A 20138-nucleotide genomic window follows, 5' to 3' on the forward strand; every position below is an offset into this window, starting at 1 on the left:
AAAATATTCTTTCTTACTATTTCTGAATAAACTGTAACATACATGAATACTTAAACCCCAAATATATAAGTATCATCTAATACAATTCACTACAATTACAGCTCTTATAATGAAGTTTAAAAGTGTGGAAGAATTGAGTACTCTCCAGAAAGGAACTATTCAGACTTAATAATTAAGGAAAATGTAGTCAGGTGAGTTGCTTAAAATGGAATATTCATACAAAGTGAGGCATCTGGTGGCCTATAGTTATTTTCGGTGTATGTTAAATAATTTAATTCATCTCTGTAAATACGTTTTCACATTTGACCACCAGAGGACAGTGTAGGTCCAGTTGCGATGTCTTGGTTTTAAAAATGTAAACTATTTTTTTAAATTTAGGATTCCTCTCTCTACTTCATCCCTCATTCCCTGCCCTGTACCCCTCTTTTAAAATGACTATACTTTGCCATTTATGGATTTTAAAAATCTGAACTAGGAAAGAAATTTATTTTATCTTATCTGTCGAATCCTCAGTGTGAGTCTGCCTTTCAGTCTTCAGGGTTTCATACCTTTTTAACTTTATTATTTGGACTTTATCATTTGTTTTCCTCGAAGTTGAAAACATCCCTAAATAAAGTCATAACTAGAGTTATTCAAACGGAAGAGTTTGTTGCCTTAGACTCTTCGGGACACAAGAATTCTTGCCGCATGTGCCGCCAACAATGTTGAACAAATTCCGAGCTAGAAGTCTCGTAATTGTCTGATACTGTGACAGAGACGTTATTACTAAATCATCAGGCTGAATGGCCTCAGGCTTCTCTAAGATGCTCTAATAATTCTTCTGCTTCTTTAGACACGTTAGGTCACAGAGACCTGGGACTATTTGCCCTGCTATTTTTGAAGAACTTTTTGCAACCAAGAGGCAGAAATGTTTTCCCAATAGGCTATTAAGTAATCATCCCGTTGTATTTGGGTGGATTCTAAATATGGATTCTTAAGGGTTTTACCATCCCTGGGAGACTGGCTTGAGGAAGGTGTATCTTCAGCTCCTATTTCCTGGGTACGGAACTAAGTTTTTTGTTTGGGTGAATGTTTGATGTCAAGTAGGGGTAGCAAATGAGCCTGATGTCTGTTTGAGCTCTGAAATGACTAGTGGAAGATTACCGTGAAACAAATTCCATGGAGATAGGAAAGTTGGACATGTCTAAAGTGCTCAAATCATACACTGAGATATTTTCCAGAATCTTCTTAATTTCTCTTCATTTGCACAACAAAAGTCACTTAGAATCCTGTCTCTTCACTTACATTGTCTTGTCTACTGAAGGAGTCAGGTCTGAAATTTAAAATCACGTAAAGGTGTTGTCTTAGTAATAAAGCTAAGCTTTAACATGGAAATGTGACATATTTCTAAAATGTGTGGCGAAAAATAACTATATACTTAACTCTCACAATATATATCAATAGACTCGTGCATATTATTGAGAGTGGAGGGGTTGGAAGGCAACTTGATCTTGGACACTTTCATAGAGAAGAGATTTTCTGCAGAAACCAGGCTGTCTCTACACGCTGCACTGTTTTCTGTAAATGTGGATCTCTTTCACATGACTGTTGCAAGAATTCTAAAGTCAAATAGTGTTGCATAATCACTATTTGATTTTGAGGCTTTGTGGAGTTTATTTCTCCTCTTGAAAATATGAGGCAAGATCATGAATCAAAAGGATAAAATGTGATTATCCTCAGGTGCTATGCAATTTTATAGGGTTCTGCAGCCCAGCTATTTGACTTACTATTTATTCAGGCAAACTTTTCAGAAAAGTCTCTGAGAAATCCAACACGGCCAAAATGATCCATTCTTCAGCAGTTTATTCAAGAGAGAAAGAAGCACATTAACATAAACTGCTATTCATGTTAGTTGGAGTTTAAAACTACATTAAAAGGAAGTTTCGTGTTTTGTTTTTTTCTTTTTTTCTTTTCAGGGCCATTCTCTTTGCATATGGAGGTTTCCATGGTAGGGTCAAATCAAAGCCACAGCAATACCATATCCGAACCTTGTCTGCGACCTACATCACAGCTCACAGCAACACCAGATCCCCAGCTCCCTGAGCGAAGCCAGGGATTTGAATCCACATCCCCATGGATACTAGTCGAGTGTGTAACCCACTGAGCAACAACAGGAACTCCAAAAGAAAGGTTTTTGTTTGTTTTGTTTTGTTTTTAATGGCTGCACCCATGGCATATGGATGTTCCCAGGCCAAGATTGAATCCAAATTGCAGCTGAGACCTACACCACAACTGCAGCAACGTGGAAACTTTAACCCACTTCACTGGGCTGGGGATAGAACCTGTGCCCCCACAACAACTGGAGCCACTGTATTGGGATTCTTAACCACTGCAACCACAGGGCATTCCAAGAGACAATTATTTATAGAACAAGATTCTGGTTCTTTTTTTAATATATGTAACTTAATACTCTCCATCTAAATTCTCTCTGGATCAGACATAGATTTTGTTTATTTACCAACAAGTTTGTTTTAAAAACAATAAAAAACAAAAGTATGAAACTGAAAATTGGAGTTCCCTGGTGGCTCAGAGGGTTAAGGCTCTGGTGATGTCACTGCTATGGTTTGGGTTCAATCCCTGGCCTTAGGAACTTCTGCATGCCATGAGTGCAGCCAAAAAACAAAAAAACAAACAAAACTGAAAATTAAATAGCACCTTGATTCACTCATTCTTTCCCAGTCTCTCAATTTCTATTTTTCTTGCACTGACGAACATGGGGTCTTAAGAGTTTCCTGTGTTTGTTACGAAAAGATAAAACACAATTAATACCTTTGCTCATATATATTTTAGGAACTTATATGTTTACAAGGCATATTCCTTGGAGAATTATTGTATCATTAGCTAGATAAACATTTTTAAAATTTAATAGGTATTTTCATAATGCTCTGCAAAAAGTTGTAAATAAATTTTAAGACTGCTAAGATTCTCCATATGCTTACCAAAATTATTTTTATTTGTTTCTTAATTTATTTCCCAATATGATGTGATTAAAATGGCACCTAAGCATCCAAGTGTGTCTAAGTGGTTAATGTTCATATATGTAGGCAGAATTGATGAATTCTATGTGTACTGTCCCATAGTATTGCCTGTATTGTGAATTTTCTTCTTGTTACTGTTGACAATTTTTTATAGGAAGTTTTGGGATTTTATAATGTATAAGACCCCTCTGTATAGTAAAGGAATTAATCTTTTTGCCTATGGTATAATTTTTGATAAACATTTTTCTGAGTTTATTTTTTATTTTGGTTTTGTTGATGGTTACCATACAATTAATTCTTATATGATAAAATGTATTAAATGTCCCATTTTAACAGATTTTGGTCATGCTCTCTCAAGGTAATTATTTTTTTAATCTCTATGATTTGTTTTCCACTTTTATTATCATGTTTTATATTTAAAATTTTAATTTTAGAGTAAGGGGTGAAGATTTACCTGTATTATTTTCCCAAACACCTCTTAAGTTATTCTGACACCATTTGTTGTGTAATTCTGCTTGTCTGTGGTGTTCTGAAATGTTTTTAATGAATGCCAACTTCCTATAGATATTTGACTCAATCTCTGGATCATGTAATCATTTTTCATGCTAGGACCACAGAGTTGTAATTATTGTCTTAATAATTTAAAATTATTATTTAACTAAATAAAATATTAAAATTGTTTAGTTTATCTGTTACTTTTATTCCTTTCTTTCAGATTATTCCAGGCTACTCTTACATGTTTACTTTTTTTTGTTTTTTTTAATGTCCACGCCCATGACATATAGAATTTCTAGGCCAGCGGTCAAATCCAAGTTGCAGCAGTGATTTGTGCCACAGCTGTAGCAACTCTGTACCCTTAACCCACTGCACTGGGCCAGGGATTGAATCCATGCCCCCCATACAGAAGATATGAGATCTTTAACACTTCACAGCAGGAACTCCCACATGTTTCCTTTTTTGGATGTATTTGAAAAAGTCTATCAGGTTCCAAGCAAACATACCCAACAGCAATGAAATGTTTGTTGGTATTTTGATTGGATGGCATCTGAATTTGTAAATTTAATTGACATATTGAATTATATTTGAATAATAATTCAAATGCATAAATTTCAAATATTGAATCTTCCCATTCCAGAGAATTTAATGTCTTTGAGCATTTTTTAAAGTATTTTGGTTGTACTACTGCATGCTGCATGGTTTTTTTTTTTAAATACTAGTTCTTGGTTTCATTTATCAATTCTACTATTTATCTTTCACATTTATGTTTAATTTTTCAATCTTATTTATTTTTAACCTGACAAAGTCCTTAAGTCAGTATTTTAATCAATCTCTTAGTAAGTATAAGTACTTAGGTCTACTAGGGTTTTTTTGTCTTTTTTTGGGGACCACACCCGAGGCTTATGGAAGTTCCCAGGCTAGGGGTCTAATCAGAGTTGCAACTGCCGGCCTACACCACTGCCACAGCAACACTGGATCCTTAACCCCCTGAGCGAGGCCAGGGATCAAACCCACGCCCTCATGGATACTAGTCAGGCTAGTTAAGGCTGAGCTATGACGGAAACTCCCAGGTCTATTAATTTTTCAATGAATATGGTTTTAAACAAGTAACAAAAGTTTTGATATCTAAAGATTTATTTTCATATTCTAGATATTCTGTATTATCAATTTCAGTATCCTACTTAACACAAAAATAATTAAGACAGCATTTAAAAATTTAAAGTTTTAAATTTTTATTTTTCTATTTTTTATATAATTAATGTAATCTCTATTCTTTCTATTTATGAAAATTTATTGAATTCTTTTTGTACACTAAGAATCAATTTCTATAAATATGTAATGGAAGTTTGAAAATAAGGTGTCATAAAATTCAGGTTCTCAGGTTATTTGATTAACTCACCTGCAGCATATGGAGGTTCCCAGACTAGGGGTCTAATCAGAGCTACAGCTGCTGGCCTACACCACAGCCGCAGCAGCACTGGATCTGAGCCACATCTGAGACCTACACCACAGCTCACGGCAACACCAGATCCTTAACCCACTGAGCGAGGCCAGAGATCAAACCTGCAACCTCATGGTTCCTAGTCGGATTCATTTCTGCTGCACCACGACAGGAACCCCTAAACCAAATATTTTCAAATTTAATCTGCCAGTATTTCTTGAAATAACTTTTTTCTGTTCCTTTGTCTGGAGCATATTGCCCTGCTGTCTCTTTCATCTAACTTTCTGTGTTTGTGGTCTCCTTTCTGCAGGCTACAGGATTGTAGTTCCTCTTATTTCTTGTGTCTGCTCCCTGGCAGGTGAGACTGGTCTCTGGGCTTGTGCAGCCTTCCTGGTAGGAGGCACTGGTGTCTGCCCACTGGTGGGTGAGGTTGGTGCAGGGACCTGGGCCAACTTCCCAATGGGAGGGATTGGTACCTGTCCACTGGTCGGGGGAGCTGGGTCTTGTCCCTCTGGTGACCAGGGCCATGTCAAGGGATGTGTTTAGAGAGGGCTGTGGGCTCAGGATGACTCTGGGCAGCCTGTCTGCTGATAGGTGAATTTGTGGTCCACCCTATTGGTTGTTTGGCCTGAGGCATTCCAGCGTTGGAGCCTGTAGGTTCTTGGGTGGGACCAGGTCTCTGTGCCAAAATGATGAGCTCTGGGAGAGCTTAGCAGATGACTATTCCCCAGGGCTCCTCCCACCAGTGTCCTTGCCCACACTGAGCCACAGCTAACCCCTGCCTCCCTGGGAGACTCTTCAAGACCTGCAGGTATATCTGGCCCAGGCTCCTATCGAGTCACTCCTTTGCCCTGGGCCCCAGTGCATGTGAAATTTGTGTGCAACCCCAAGAGTGGACTCTGTTTCCCCCAGTCCTGGGCACAAACCCCCCTGGGGACTCCTCCCAATGCCAGACCCCCAGGGGTGGGAACCTGATGTGGGATTTGGAATTCTCACTCCTGTGAGAGAGTATCTGTTTAGAGTTTTTTCTAGTCTGGGTTGCCCACTGGTGGGTATGGGATTTGATTATATCAAAAAGCACCCTTCCAATGTCTCTTTGTGGCTTCCTCTACAATGAAGTCTAGGTTTCAGTCTTTCTTGTTGAGAGTTATTCAGCAGTTAGTTGTTATTCTGGTGTTTACATGAGAAGAGGTGATCTCAAGACTTTCTAGTCCACCAACTTGTCCCCTCTGATGGTCAAAACCTACAGGATGCAGCAAAAGGAGTTCTAAGGAAGTTTATAGCAATACAAGCCTACCTCAGGAAATAAGAAAAATCTCAAACAACCTAACCTTACATTTAAAGCAACTAGAGAAAAACAGACAAACCAAACCCAAAGTTAGTAGAAGGAAAGAAATCATAAAGATCAGAGCAGAAATAAACAAAATAAATGAAGAAAACAGTAGAAAAGAGCAATAAAACTAAAAGCTTTTTCTTTGAAAATATCAACACAATTGATAAAACTTTAGCCTGACTCAACAAGAAAAAAAGAAAGGGCTGAAATCAATAAAATTAATGGTGAAAACAGAGAAGTTACAACTGACACCACAGAAATACAAAGGATCGTAAGAGGCTACTACAATTATATGCCAATAAAATGGACAATATAGAAGAAATGGAAACATTTTTAGAAGGGTACAATCTTCCAAGACTGAATGAGAAAGAATTAATAAAGATGAACAGACCAATCATGCATATTCGGTTTCGGCATTAAATTAGGCTGTATTGCCAGCTAATCCCAGAATCTCAGTGGCATCCAAAAAAGCTTCTGTCTCATTTGAGGTTTGGCCTCCTCTGCAGGATTGTACCTCCCAGCCCACTGACATGAAGTAAACAGCGTGTGACTCACACTGACCAATGAAAGGTAAAGGGAGGGAAGCTCTGTCATGGCAGAAGCTCGGCCATCCTGGGTTCCACCTCCACTTTTTTCCCTATGGCATGTGGATCAGCAATGTGCCAGGTAGGGGCTGCTCCATTAATCTAGGTGCCCAAGTGAAGAGGCCATGGATTACAGCCATGGAACATGGAACATGAACAAAAATAAATCCTTATTGTAAGTGACCACTATTTGGTTTTCATTTGTTTCTACAGCATAATCTGGTAGGATATGCCAATATCTTATTTAGAAACCCTAATTAAATTAATTATTCATACTTATATAATTTTATTTAATCATCAGTTCTATTTTTTAACCTAAGCATCTCAGGCAGAACATAGTACAGATGATGTGTTCAGTACATAGTTACTGACTGGAGTTCCCATTGTGGCTCAGTGGGTTAAAAACCCAGCTAGTATCCATGAGGACGCAGGTTCAATCCCTGGTCCTGCCCAGTGGGTTAAGGATCCAGTGTTCCCACAAGCTGTGGCATAGGTCACAGATGTGGCTTAGATTCATTGTTGTCATGGTGGCTTTGGTGTGGGCCTGCAGCTGCAGCTCCAATTTTACCCCTAGCCCAGGAACTTCCATATGCCATGAATATGGCTATGAAAATTAAAAAAAAAAAAATAGCGACCATTTCAAACTTCCATCTGATCAATTCTAGTACTGTTAGAGTCATTATTAAATATCTGTACTAAACAGTTTTGAGGTATTCTTGAAGGTTTTTTCCTGATGATAGAAAGATTACATACACACTGAGGAAAACTTAAAATTATCAAAGAATGTAAAAACAAATCACGTAGCATCCCATAAAACTTAGATATCACTATTAATATTTTAGTATATGTTCAAGTGTTTCCTAAGGATATTTTATTTAACCATGATGTGTAGTACTAAATATTATTTTTCATTTATTTCTATATGAGTATTTCCTACATGGTAAAATGTGACATGAGAACATTTTATTGACTATATAGCATTCCAGTATATCCAAATCAAAATTGCCCCTTTCCTCTCCCTATTGTAAGACACTTGGGCTGTTTCCAACTGTTACTATAATTAATGTTGTTATGATAACCTCTGTATTGAATCTTGGAATTGTCTCTAATTATTTTCTCATATTAAAGTCCAGGAAAGTGAATTATAGGGCCAAAGGGTAAAAACAACCTTAAGACTTTCGATGTGGAAGTTCCCTTCACAGTTCAGCAGAAACAAACCTGACTAGGGTTATGAGAACCTCTGTACTGAATCTTGAAAGTACCTCTAATTATCTATGAGCATGCAGGTTTGATCCCTGGCCTTGCTCTGTAGGTTAACAATCTAGCATTGCCTTGAGATGTGGTATAGGTCACAGACACAGCTTGGATCCTGCATTGTGATGGTTGAGGTGTGTAGGCTGGCAGCTATAGCTTCAATTTGACCCCTAGCCTGGGAACTTGTATATGCCGAGGGTTTGGCCCTAAAAAGCAAAAAACAAACAAACAAAATTTTCAATGTGTATTGCCAAATTATTTTATAGATAAGTTTTTCCAAAACATGTATGCACAAATATTTGTTTCACTGAACAATTACCAGCATTGAACCTGACCACTGCTTTAATATTTCCAGTTGGCTGATGAAAACTAAACTCACTGTCATAATTTCCATTTCCAACGAGCCCAAACACTCTCTCTTATTCATAGCCATTTGCTTCTTCATAGGACTTATGTTGCCATAATCTTAATGTGCTTGGTCCACAGGGGGTTATAGTCAAAGTTTCCAACAGCATGCAAATGAAATTTGAGCATGCATCTCTCTTGTAGTTAGAAGCTATTTGTATTAGCTGCATGTTAGGATGGAACAAGAGAGCTGGCATGCTACCAAACTCTATCAGAACTATCCAATTGAACTTTCTGCAAAAATGGAAATGCTCTTTGTGTGTACTGTTTATTATGGTAGCCACCAGCCACATGTGGCTATTGAGCTCTTGAAATGTGGCTAGTGTCTCCGAGAAACTGAATTTTAGCTTATTCCATTTCAATTAATATAAATGTCAACTTTAATAGCCACATATGGCTAGTGGTTATCACACTTGACATCACAGCTCTAAGCAATTTACCCATCTTAGGGAATAGGTCAGTCTAGGCTTTATAGTTGGTCTACTAAATCCATAAGCAAGAAGGGAAAAAAAAAAACAAGATCGAGGGACAAACTACATTGTGTGAGGCAAGCCCAGTAAAAGTAGTATATGCTTAATATATTTTTGTGTGTTTTTTTTTTTTTCAATTGAAGTGGTCATGTCAATCTAGCATATTTATTTATAATAGTAATTAATACTTCTTGAGTTCTTACCCATGTACAGCTTTGTGTCCCAAATGTTTTTTACATATTAATACACAGCCCTCACAGTAAGTCTTTAACATAGCTGCTCAGTTTCTCTATTTTACAGATTGAAAAACAGAGGCACAGAGTCAGCTTGCCTTGGGACATAGGGCTAATAGTTGCCTGAGACAGAATGCAAGGCCAGGTGGTCTGACTCCAGAATCCATGCTTTTAACCACTGCTTTATATTGCCTATTTGTACATAATCAGTATGGGTAAATAATACCTATTGTATTTACTGAAATCAAATATGCTACTGCCTGGATGTCTTTAATAGTAATGCCTTTAACAAGGGGCAAGCCTTTTATTTCACAATTTATAGTCAATAGGCTTACAATCATACCCTTGGCTAAAAATGAAAATTGCTTATAAATGAAAAAAACTACTGCAAAAAAGGCAGTCCACTCATACATGAATAGAACTGGCTATCAAATAATTCCCTAAAATATGTATCTTCACAGAAAATCAATCTCAAAGACTTCACAGGATGGTCCAAGAATGGCCTTGTTTAGTGTCTACTGGATGAAGCAACTGTAAGCAATCCTTGTCATTACCCATCCTACTCAGGAATTTTGGACTGCCTGATTTATGAAAATGGTGTTTGTTAAACCTGTAGAAGCTTTGCTCTCAGGGGATTTTTTTATTAAGGCTGAGTCCTTTCTCAGGTGAAATGTGTGTTTAATGATGGGAATAATACCAGACTGACTCTTTTTTTTTTTTACATTTTTTTATTAATCAAATGAATTTATCACATCTGTAGTTGTATAATGATCATCACAATCCAATTTCACAGGATTTCCATCCCACAACCCAAACACATCACCCCACCTCCCAAACTGTCTCCTCCAGAGACCATAAGTTTTTCAATCTGTTAGTGAGCATCTGTTCTACAAAGAAGTTCAGTCTGTCCTTTTTTCAGATTCCACATGTCAGTGAAAGCATTCGATGTTGGTGTCTCATTGTATGGCTGACTTCACTTACCATGTTAATCTCTAGGTCCATCCATGTTGCTAAAAATGCCGGTATTTCGTTCTTTTTAATGGCTGAGTAATAGTCTATTGTGTATATGCACCACATCTTCTGGATCCACTCCCCTGTCCATGGACATTTAGGTTGTTTCCTTGTCTTGGCTATTGTAAGGAGTGCTGCAATGAACATCGGAGTACACATGCCTTTGCGAGTCATGGTTTTATCTGGATAGATACCCTGGAGTGGGATTGCTGGATCAAATGGTAGTTCTATTTTCAGTTTTCTGAGGCATCTCCATACTCCTTCCCACAGTGGTTGCACCAATTTACAATCCCACCAACAGTGTACTAGGGTTGCTTTTTCTCCACACCCTCTCCAGCACTTATTGTTTGTAGACATTTTGATGATGGCCATTCTGGCTGGTGTAAGGTGATACCTCAGAGTGGTTTTGATTTGCATTTCTCTAAGAATGAGTGATGTTGAATGTGTTTTCATGTGTTTTTTGGCCATCAGTATGTCTTCTTTGGAGAACTGTCTGCTTAGATCTTCTACCCACTTTTTGATGGGGTTGTTTGGTTTTTTTTTTTGTTTGTTTGTTTGTTTTTTTGGTATGGAGCTGCAGAAGGTGTTTAGAAATTTTGGAGATGAATCCCTTGTCAGTTGATTCACTTGCAAAGAGTTTCTCCCATTCTGTGGGTTGTCTTTTTGTGTTGTTTAGGGTTTCCTTTGCTGTGCAGAAACGTTTGATTAGGTCCCATTTGTTTATGTTTGTTTTTATTGTCCATACTCTAAGAGGTAGATCTGAGAAGATGTTGCTGTCATTTATGTCAGAGAGGGTTTGGCCTATGTTTTCCTCTGAGAGTTTGATAGTGTCTGGTCTTATATCTAGGTCTTTAATCCATTTGGAGTTGATTTTTGTGTATGGTGTTAGAGAGTGTTCTAATTTCATTCTTTTCCACGCAGCTGTCCAGTATTCCCAGTACCACTTATTGAAGAGGCTGTCCTTTCTCCATTGTATATTCTTGCCTCCTTTGTCATAGATGAGTTGGCTGTAGGTGTGTGGTTTGAATTCTGGGCTTTCTATCCTGTTCCACTGCTCTCTATTTCTGTCTTTGTGCCAGTACCATACAGTTTTGATGACTGTGGCTTTGTAGTTTAGTCTGAAGTCCAGGAGCCTGATTTCTCCAGCTCCATTTTTCTTTTTCAGGATGACAGACTGACTCTTACACTTACTGACTCTTGAGTTTTCCAAAACTCAAAATCTCAACTACATTGGCTCAACACAAAACTAATCACAAAAGGATCTAAGTTCTAAAATGGGAATCAAACTTTTGAGTGAAAAATCATTTTAAAGCATATATACTTTTTTGTGTGTGTCTTTTTAGGGCCACACCAGCAGCACATGGAGGTTACCAGGCTAGGGGTCAAATTGGAGCTACAGCCGTCAGCCTATGCTACAGCCACAGCAACACCAGATCCAAGCCACATCTGCAACCTACACCACAGCTCACAGCAACGCCAGATCTTTGACCCACTGAGCAAGGCCGGGGATCAAACCCACAACCTATGGTTCTTTGGTTCATTTCTGCTGCTCCACAATAGGAATTCCCTTTTTGGTTTTTTTTTTTTTTTTTTTTTTTTCATGTCCACACCTGTGGCATATAGAAGTTCCCAGGCTAAGGGTCAAATCAGAGCTGCAGGCCTATGCCACAGCCACAACAACACTGGATCTGAGCTACAACAGCAACCTATGATGCAACTTGTGGCAATGGCAGATTGCAATTTAGGCCTCACTGAGTGAGCCCAGTTATCAAAGCTGCATCCTCATAGAAACAATGTTTGGTCCTTAACTTGCTGAGCTATGATGGGATCTTGCTGAGCCCAAAACATATATACTTTTTAAAATACACAGTTCCAAAAATGGTACTGCCAATGATTAAAATATTTTAAAGATTTGCAAAAGGAAAAATTAAAATGTCAGGGGAAATTCAAGCACATGATTTGCAAAGAGCCTGTTTTTCTGTAATTAATCACATTTCCTCAGTAGCAGAACTGCCTATGCTGTATGCTCTGCCTACAGCTCTGTTAGGCAAAACTTTAAAACCCATGCCGTGATGATGTTTCAACCTCTAGCTGACTGAAAAACTACCAGATGAGGGACAATCAGCAAGAATACAGATGATCCTTGGACCTGACTTCAGAGATTGCTTTAACAACTGAACCCACTGCTTTCTGTCTTTGACATTAAAAAGTTTCAGCTGAGGTGGCTTAAGCTCTGGAAGCATCTTTATTAGAATTAATACAAAGCACTATGTCGTCATATTGGAGATGATCATTTTCAGTATAGCTAGTAAGATGAACATACAGTTTGATATTATTACCAAACTCAGTTTGGCTGTTCACCAAGCCAAAGAAAGGAAAGGAAAGTTGCCTTCTCTTTTTGACTTACTTCACTTAGTATGAGAGTCTCTAGTTCCATGATGATGGAGGATAATGTGAGAAAAAGAATGTACATATGTATGTGTAACTGGGTCACTTTGCTGTACAGTAGAAAATTGCTTTTAATCAGAATGCCAGCAGTCTGGGGAGATGGTGGACTCATTGAAAGAAACAAACAACAAAAACAAACAGATGGCGGAATAGAAGGACTGGAGCTCAACTTCTCTCCTAAAAACAACAAGATTCACAACTAAAGACTGAGCACTCTTCACCCAAATGGACCAGAAACCTTAAAAAAGACACCCTACTCCAGAAGAAAAAGAGGAGGACACATCAAGAGGTAGGAGGGGCAATTTCGCCATATAAACAACCCCATACCTCCTGGGTGGGAAGCTCCACAGACTGGAAACTAACTGGTTCACAGAGATTCACCTACAGGAGTGAGAGTTCTGAGCCCCACATCAAACTCTCACATGTGGGGATCTGGCACAGGGAGAAAGAGCCCCAAAGCACCTGGCATTGAAGGCCAGTGAGGCTTGTGCACAAGAGCTCCACAGGTCTGGGGGAAATGGAGACCTCATTCCTAAAAGGCACACACAGACTTTCACATGCACTGGGTCCCATAGCAGAGTGAAGTCTCCATAGGAATCAGGGTCAAACCTGACCACAGTTCTTAGAGAACATCCTGGGAAAACAGGGGTGAATGTGGCTTGTTGTGAGGGAAGGACATTGAAAGCAAAGCTCTCGGGAATATTCAGCAGCCATGCCTTTCTCTGGAGGTGGCCATTTTGGGAAAATCTGGCCCTATCCATCAGTCACCACTGAGAAGCCCCAGGGCAAACAACAACCCAGGTGGGATCACAGCCCCGCCCCTCAGTAAACAGGCACCCTAAAGACCCCTCAGGCACACAGCTGCCTCAAATCCCATCCAGAGACTAAGCCCTACCCACCAGAGGGATTAGAATCAGTTCCACCTACCAGGGGGCAGGCATCAGCCCCTCCCATCAGGAAACCTACACCAAGCCCCCCATACCGACTTCAGCCACAGGGGGGCAGACATCGGAAGTAGGAGAGGCTACAACTTTATTATCTGTAAAAAGGTCACCACACCAAAAACCTATAAAAGTGAAAAGACAGAGGACTATAACTCAGATGAGGGAGAAAGGAAAAACCCCAGAAAATCAGCTAAGCCAGGAGGAGATTCTCAGCCTCCAGGAAAAAGACTTTAGACTGTTGATGCTGAAGATGATGCAAGACATTGGAAATAAACTGGAGGCAAAGATGGATAACTTACAGGAAACACTGACCAAAGAGATACAAGATATAAAACTTAAACAAGAAGAAATGCGAAATACAATAACTGAAATAAAAAACAAACAAACAAGCAAAGCAACTCCAAAGAGTCTGCTTGGCCATGAAAGTTTTAAAGGGAAAAAGGAAGAAGTCTTGGTTAATCATTGAGAGGGGAGTTCAGAATCCTCACCATCTCCTTTTGTGCAAGCTTGTGGACTTTTGTGGTCTTTCTTTAGGTGTTACCTTTTAACACAGTTTGTTCATAACATTACAGAAAGGGGACGCTGAGGAAGAGATCTGGTCATCTGTTAATGACTTACTTATTCTTCATGTCTGCTTATTTGATCTACAGAAAAAAGCCAACAGGTTAGGCAAGGTATTATGTGATCAAAAGATTTGAAAGGTGTGCTTGGGCCAGAGATTAATAGGGTATGAGTGTATTTGGTTTAAGGTTAGTGACAAGACACAGAGGCCTCCTGCAGAGAGTTCTTTTCCTGCCCAAAGCTGCTTACAGTATCAGAGAGGCAAAAGGTAAAATCCCAATCCTATTGTAAATCAATTATACTTTAATAAAAAAATTTTTAAGAAAAATAAAATAAAATCCAAATCCTGCCACCTACCTACCAGTAGTAAATTATCTACTACTAGATAGTTGAATTAACCTGTCTGAGCCTTGATTTCTATATCTATTGCAAGGACACACTATCAGCCAAAGTGAAAAATAGCAGAAGAGAGATAGAGAAGTTCCAGAACCTGTCACAACCGAGGGCAAAAGATGAGCCTAGAGACAAAAGGTTATTAGCAGCCACTAGAACAAGCATGAATTCAGAAAAAGGCCAAATCCAAAATGGGTTAACTGGGTGACAGTGAACAAAGCAGAAAGCAGCCACAGCTCAAAGAAGTAGCAACAGGGAGTTCTGACTGTTGCCCAATGGAATCAGCAGTGTCTTGGGAGCAGTGGGATGCAGATTTGATCCCTGCCCAGCACAGTGGCTTAAGGATCCAGTGTTGCAGCAGCTGCAGCTTAAGTCAACGACTATGGCTCAGATCTGATGCCTGGCCTAGGAACTCCATATGACGTGGGGCAGCCAAAATTAAACAAAAAAAAAAAAAAAGAAAAGAAAAGAAAAAAAAGAAAAGCACTTATATCTGGAATCGAATATATGACACAAATGAAACTTTCCACAGAAAAGAAAATCATGGACTTGGAGAACAGACTTGTGGTTGCCAAGGAGAAGGGGAGGGTAGTGGATTGGGAGCTTGGGGTTAATAGATGCAAATGATTGCCTTTGGAATGGGAGTCAACAATCATGCATGACAAAGTTGGCCCCAGGAAATAATGACTTGTGAGCTTAGGCTGTTTCCTGCTCCCAGACACCTCAGCACCACTTCTAAAAAGGTGTGCCATGCAGCGACTGATAAGAACAGACTGGCATTGTTATCAACATGAGTTAATCCCAGGCTCCCCCATTTGTTATCTGGGTACACTCGGGCATGTTATACCTTCTAAGCTTCCATTTCCTCAATTGTAAAATGGAGAAATGAATGCTGACAAGTTCAATGAGTGGATGACATAAGAAAAAGAGGGTGTCACCAGTCTAGTGCTTGCTAGCTGCCCTTGATCTCAGTGATTCTGTCATTTGGGTTCTGGACTCAATCCTGAAAACTCAGAAGCTGAAAATCAAAGGGACCCCAGAATATACTGGCCTCAGCCATTCTGAGTCAAGCTAATAAAACAGAAGAAACAAGTATAAATTGTACATTAATACATTCATTTTAAAGAAAGGTCTCAGCCATGTGATGCTCCCTGCTGCATCCTGTCCCTGAAAGGTGAATTGCATGGAAAACCAACTGAACAGAGCAATCTCACTGAGTAAAGAATCAGAATGAGATAAACTGGTGATTGGATTTGGGTCCATAACATAACTGGATGTATCTTTCTTTATCATATGGCCATAAAGGGGATCATACCACCCACCTTGGCATTTTGATTACTTTGAGCCTAAGGCAATTGAGAAAAAGCAGATGTAGGAAGGAATCTCTGACCTTGCCTTTCTACCTAAAAGTAAGGCACAAATCTCCCATGAGAAGGATGCTCTTCTGTACCAGGAAGAGAACATCCTCATCACTAGAGATGAGGAGCTGACTCCCAGATTAAGCTATAGAAACCTTGAACTCCTTTGTCTCTGGGATATAAAAATAGACACAACCATGCACCCAGGGTCCGTTCTCCCTGATTATCAGGAAGTTGACCCACTGTGTTAACAGTGTCTCTTGCCTCAACAAACTTGTCTTTTCTTCACCTTGCTTTGAATCTGGAAAATTCTTTTTCTAGGCACATGCACAGACCAGGACACTTGTTGGTTATCTATTTTATATATAACAGTGTGAATATGTTAATCCCAAACTCCTAAATTAAATTAAAACCATACTTCTTTTTTTTATATATAATTATTTTTATTTTTTTCCATTATAGCTGGTTTACAGTGTTTTGTCAATTTTCTACTGCACTGGGTCACCAAAACCATATTTATTTTAAAATGTGCTACCCTAAGCCAAAATACCAATTAGATTTATTATTTATTATCTATTTATTTATTAAATTATTAAATCAAATTAATATAATTATAAATTCATATACTACAAATTTATGAATATAAGCATTACATTTACTATAAATTTATACTTCAATACATAAACATTATGTTATTATAAATTAATTTAATTAAATTAATTTTTATCAAATTATTTTTATTTATTTAAATAAATTATTATAAATAATTATTTATTAGACTTATCTATTAATTTATATTCTTCAATAATTGAGCACCCAAAACTTAAAATTTTTTTCTGTTAAATCCACACAAATATATTCTTTGTCTAAAAAGTATAAAAGCTGCCTGGCCTTGCTCAGTAGGTTAAACATCTGGCGTTACCCTGAGCTGTGGTGTAGGTTGCAGACGCGGCTCAGACCCCGCATTGCTGTGGCTCTGGCGTAGGTCAGAGGCTACAGCTCCAATTCGATCCCTAGCCTGGGAACCTCCATATGCCACGGAAGGAGCCCTAGAAATGGCAAAAAGACAGGAGGCAAAAAAAAAGGAAACAAACCTACCAAAATAAGACTTGTCTCACATTAGTTTTTTTTTTTTTTTAATATTTAGGATTTGTTTAATTGAAGTATTATTGATTACAATATTGTGTTAATTTCTGCTGTATAACAAAGTGATTCATTTATACATATAGACACATTCTTATTTAAAATATTCTTTTCCATTTTGGCCTATCATAGGATATTGAGTATAGTCCCCTGTCCTGTAGAGTAGGACCTTATTTTTATCCATTCTCTCTATATAGCTTACATCTGCTAACCCCATTAGTTTTCTCCTTAAACCTCCCAGTCACTTTCCCACAACTTACCTTCTAGCCCAACCTCTTTTTTCCATTGTCTTGTCTTGCCCCCACAAGTTATCATTCTTTGTTAAAATGATATATAAACAATCAGCCCCTTTTGCATCTTTGGGTCTACATTTCTTATGTATGAAAAGCCTCTGTATACTAGCAAAATATTAACATCAAATACAATCTGTAAAGTTTTCCTGGTAATCTGTCTTTTGTCAGTTTAATTCTAAGACAGCCACAGACTTTTAGAGGGTAGAGGAAAAATCTTTCCTACAACTATAACTGTCATGTTTACATAACATACCCCAATACTCTAGCCAATCTAGAAGTCTCCTGATTCATACTGAGATGGGTATCCTCTATATTTTCCCTTCTGTCTTTTTCTAAGCTTCCATTACTAATCAGCTTCCCTTTGGATTGACACAATATATGAAAAAAAGCATATTAATATTTAATTACTGTATAATTAATGCCTTCTTAGAAAAATGTTTCTGATTTTGTAGGTTAACTCCCAAAAGGGAGTCTTATTTCCCTCCTTTCATATTTTTTATTGCACTTCTCAGTGTCATGGTCAAGTACCTACCTCATATTACATGGCATCTAGTAAGTATTTGACAAATGATAGGTTTTTTTCCTTAGACCTTACTTATTTTTCTTTTTTATTGAAATATAGTTTACTTATAATATTATGTTCATTTCAGATGTATAGCACAGTGATTCAGTTACACACACACAAATACACATATTCTTTTCCAGATTCCTTTCCCTTTTGCGTTATTAAAAAATATTAAGTATAGTTCCCTGTACTATAGAAGGTCTTACTGTCTGTGTACAGTGGTTCTTATTGGTTATCTATTTTATATAGTGTGTATCTGTTAATCCCAACCTGCTAATTTATTCCAACCTTGTTTTCCTCTTTGGTAACAAGAACTTTTTTCCTCGATCTGTGAGTCCATTTCTGTTTTGTAAGTCAGTTCATTTGCATGTTTTTTTATATTCCACATATAAGTGATATCATATGGTATTTGTCTTTATCTGACTTACTTCACTTAGTATGATCATTTCTAGGTCCATCCATGTTGCTACAAATAGCATTATTTCATTCCTTTTATGCCTGAGTAATATTCCATTGTATATATGGATCACATCTTCTTTATCCATTCCTCTGTTGATGGACATTTAGGTTGCTTACAAGTCTTGGCTATTGTAGATGATGTTGCAATGAACGTTGACATGCAGGTATCTTTTCGAATTATGATTTCCTCCAGATATATGCCCAGGGGTGGGATTACAGGATCATGTGGTAGCTCTATTTGATCAATGTTAATTTATTTACTTTCCCGCACCATGAGTTTATCTTCACTTTTACCCCAACTCTACATCAGAGAAATTAAAGTCAAATATTGTCTGCAATCTCACTGTATTCTCTCAACTCTTGTTAGTTATCACTAAATCTACCCAAATTACCTTGAAGCTGCTGCTGTTCAATCAGCCTATCAGACAAACTTCCTTAATATTGAGAGCATATTGAAATAGTTCCAGTGATTATAGGGCTAGGAATGTGGAAACGAGTATCTTCCTTCCTTCTTTATTTTTTTTATTTTTTATTTTTTTGTCTTTTTGTCATTTTTAGGGCTGCATCCACGACATAAGGAGGTTCCCAGGCTAGGAGTCTAATCGGAGCTACAGCTGCCAGACTGTGCCACAGCCATAGCAGCGCCAGATCTGAGCCACATCTGCAAACTACACCACAGCTCACAGCAACGCCGGATCCTTAATCCACTGAGTGAGGCCAGGGATTGAACCCGCAACCTCATGGTTCCTAGTCGGATTCATTTCCACTGTGCCATGACAGGAACTCCTTCCTTCTTTATTTTTAATTGAAGCATAGTTGATTTACAATGTTGTATTAGTTTCAGGTATACCCCAAAGGGATTCATATATATAGATATAATATATATTATATGTTTATAATTTTCAGATTATTTTCCCTTGTAAGTTATGACAAGATATTGAGACTGTTTCCCAGAGAAGAGTATTTTCAAAGCCATTTTATTCTGGAGGGGCAGCAGGAAAGAAATCATGTGCAGTTATATCCATTCATGTCATAGTTTTTTCTTCTTCACTGTTTATATTAAAACAGATAAAAGAAGAGTGGGGTATGGATAAGAGAAAGGCATAAAGAGAAAGGCATTTTTTAAATGTCAAAATCAAGGGTAAAATATACGTATCATTTCCCTCTGGAAATGCTCTCCCAACTCTCACTAATAATAGTCTCTGTTACCATTTCCACCCACCTCTGCAGTTGCTGTAACACCTTTGCCACCTGCTCCTATATACAAACCATGCCTTTTAACTTTTTAAGTCTTTTAAGTGAGAATGTTTTCTTTTTTGAGCTTTCAATGTACTCATTAATTAATGAGAAATCCAGTGGCTGGTATAGAGGCAAGAAACTGAACAGACAGTAGATGTATCCACAGAGGGATAAACCTCAGAAAAGAAGTGAGATCTTTGAAGGTGGCTGAGGAGCTCATAATGGAGTGGGCTTCTGCCTCCCACTGCAAATACTGAAGTTGAGAATGTCTCAGGCAGAGGACTAAATACAGTAGGCTAGGATACAAAACTAATTATGACCAAATCTTCACAGTCTGAATCAACCACATTAGTGATGGGTGGCAAGCAGGTGCCCTCCATGGAAATAAACACTTGGGAATTAGCAGAGAAGAAACCACAAAATTGTGAAATCCATCTTCATGGAAGATCACTGGAGAATACTTCTTAGGAGGCATGAGACAGCGTTCTC

Source organism: Sus scrofa, chromosome 8 (assembly GCF_000003025.6).
Source record: "Sus scrofa isolate TJ Tabasco breed Duroc chromosome 8, Sscrofa11.1, whole genome shotgun sequence".
Classification (NCBI taxonomy): Eukaryota; Metazoa; Chordata; class Mammalia; order Artiodactyla; family Suidae; genus Sus; species Sus scrofa.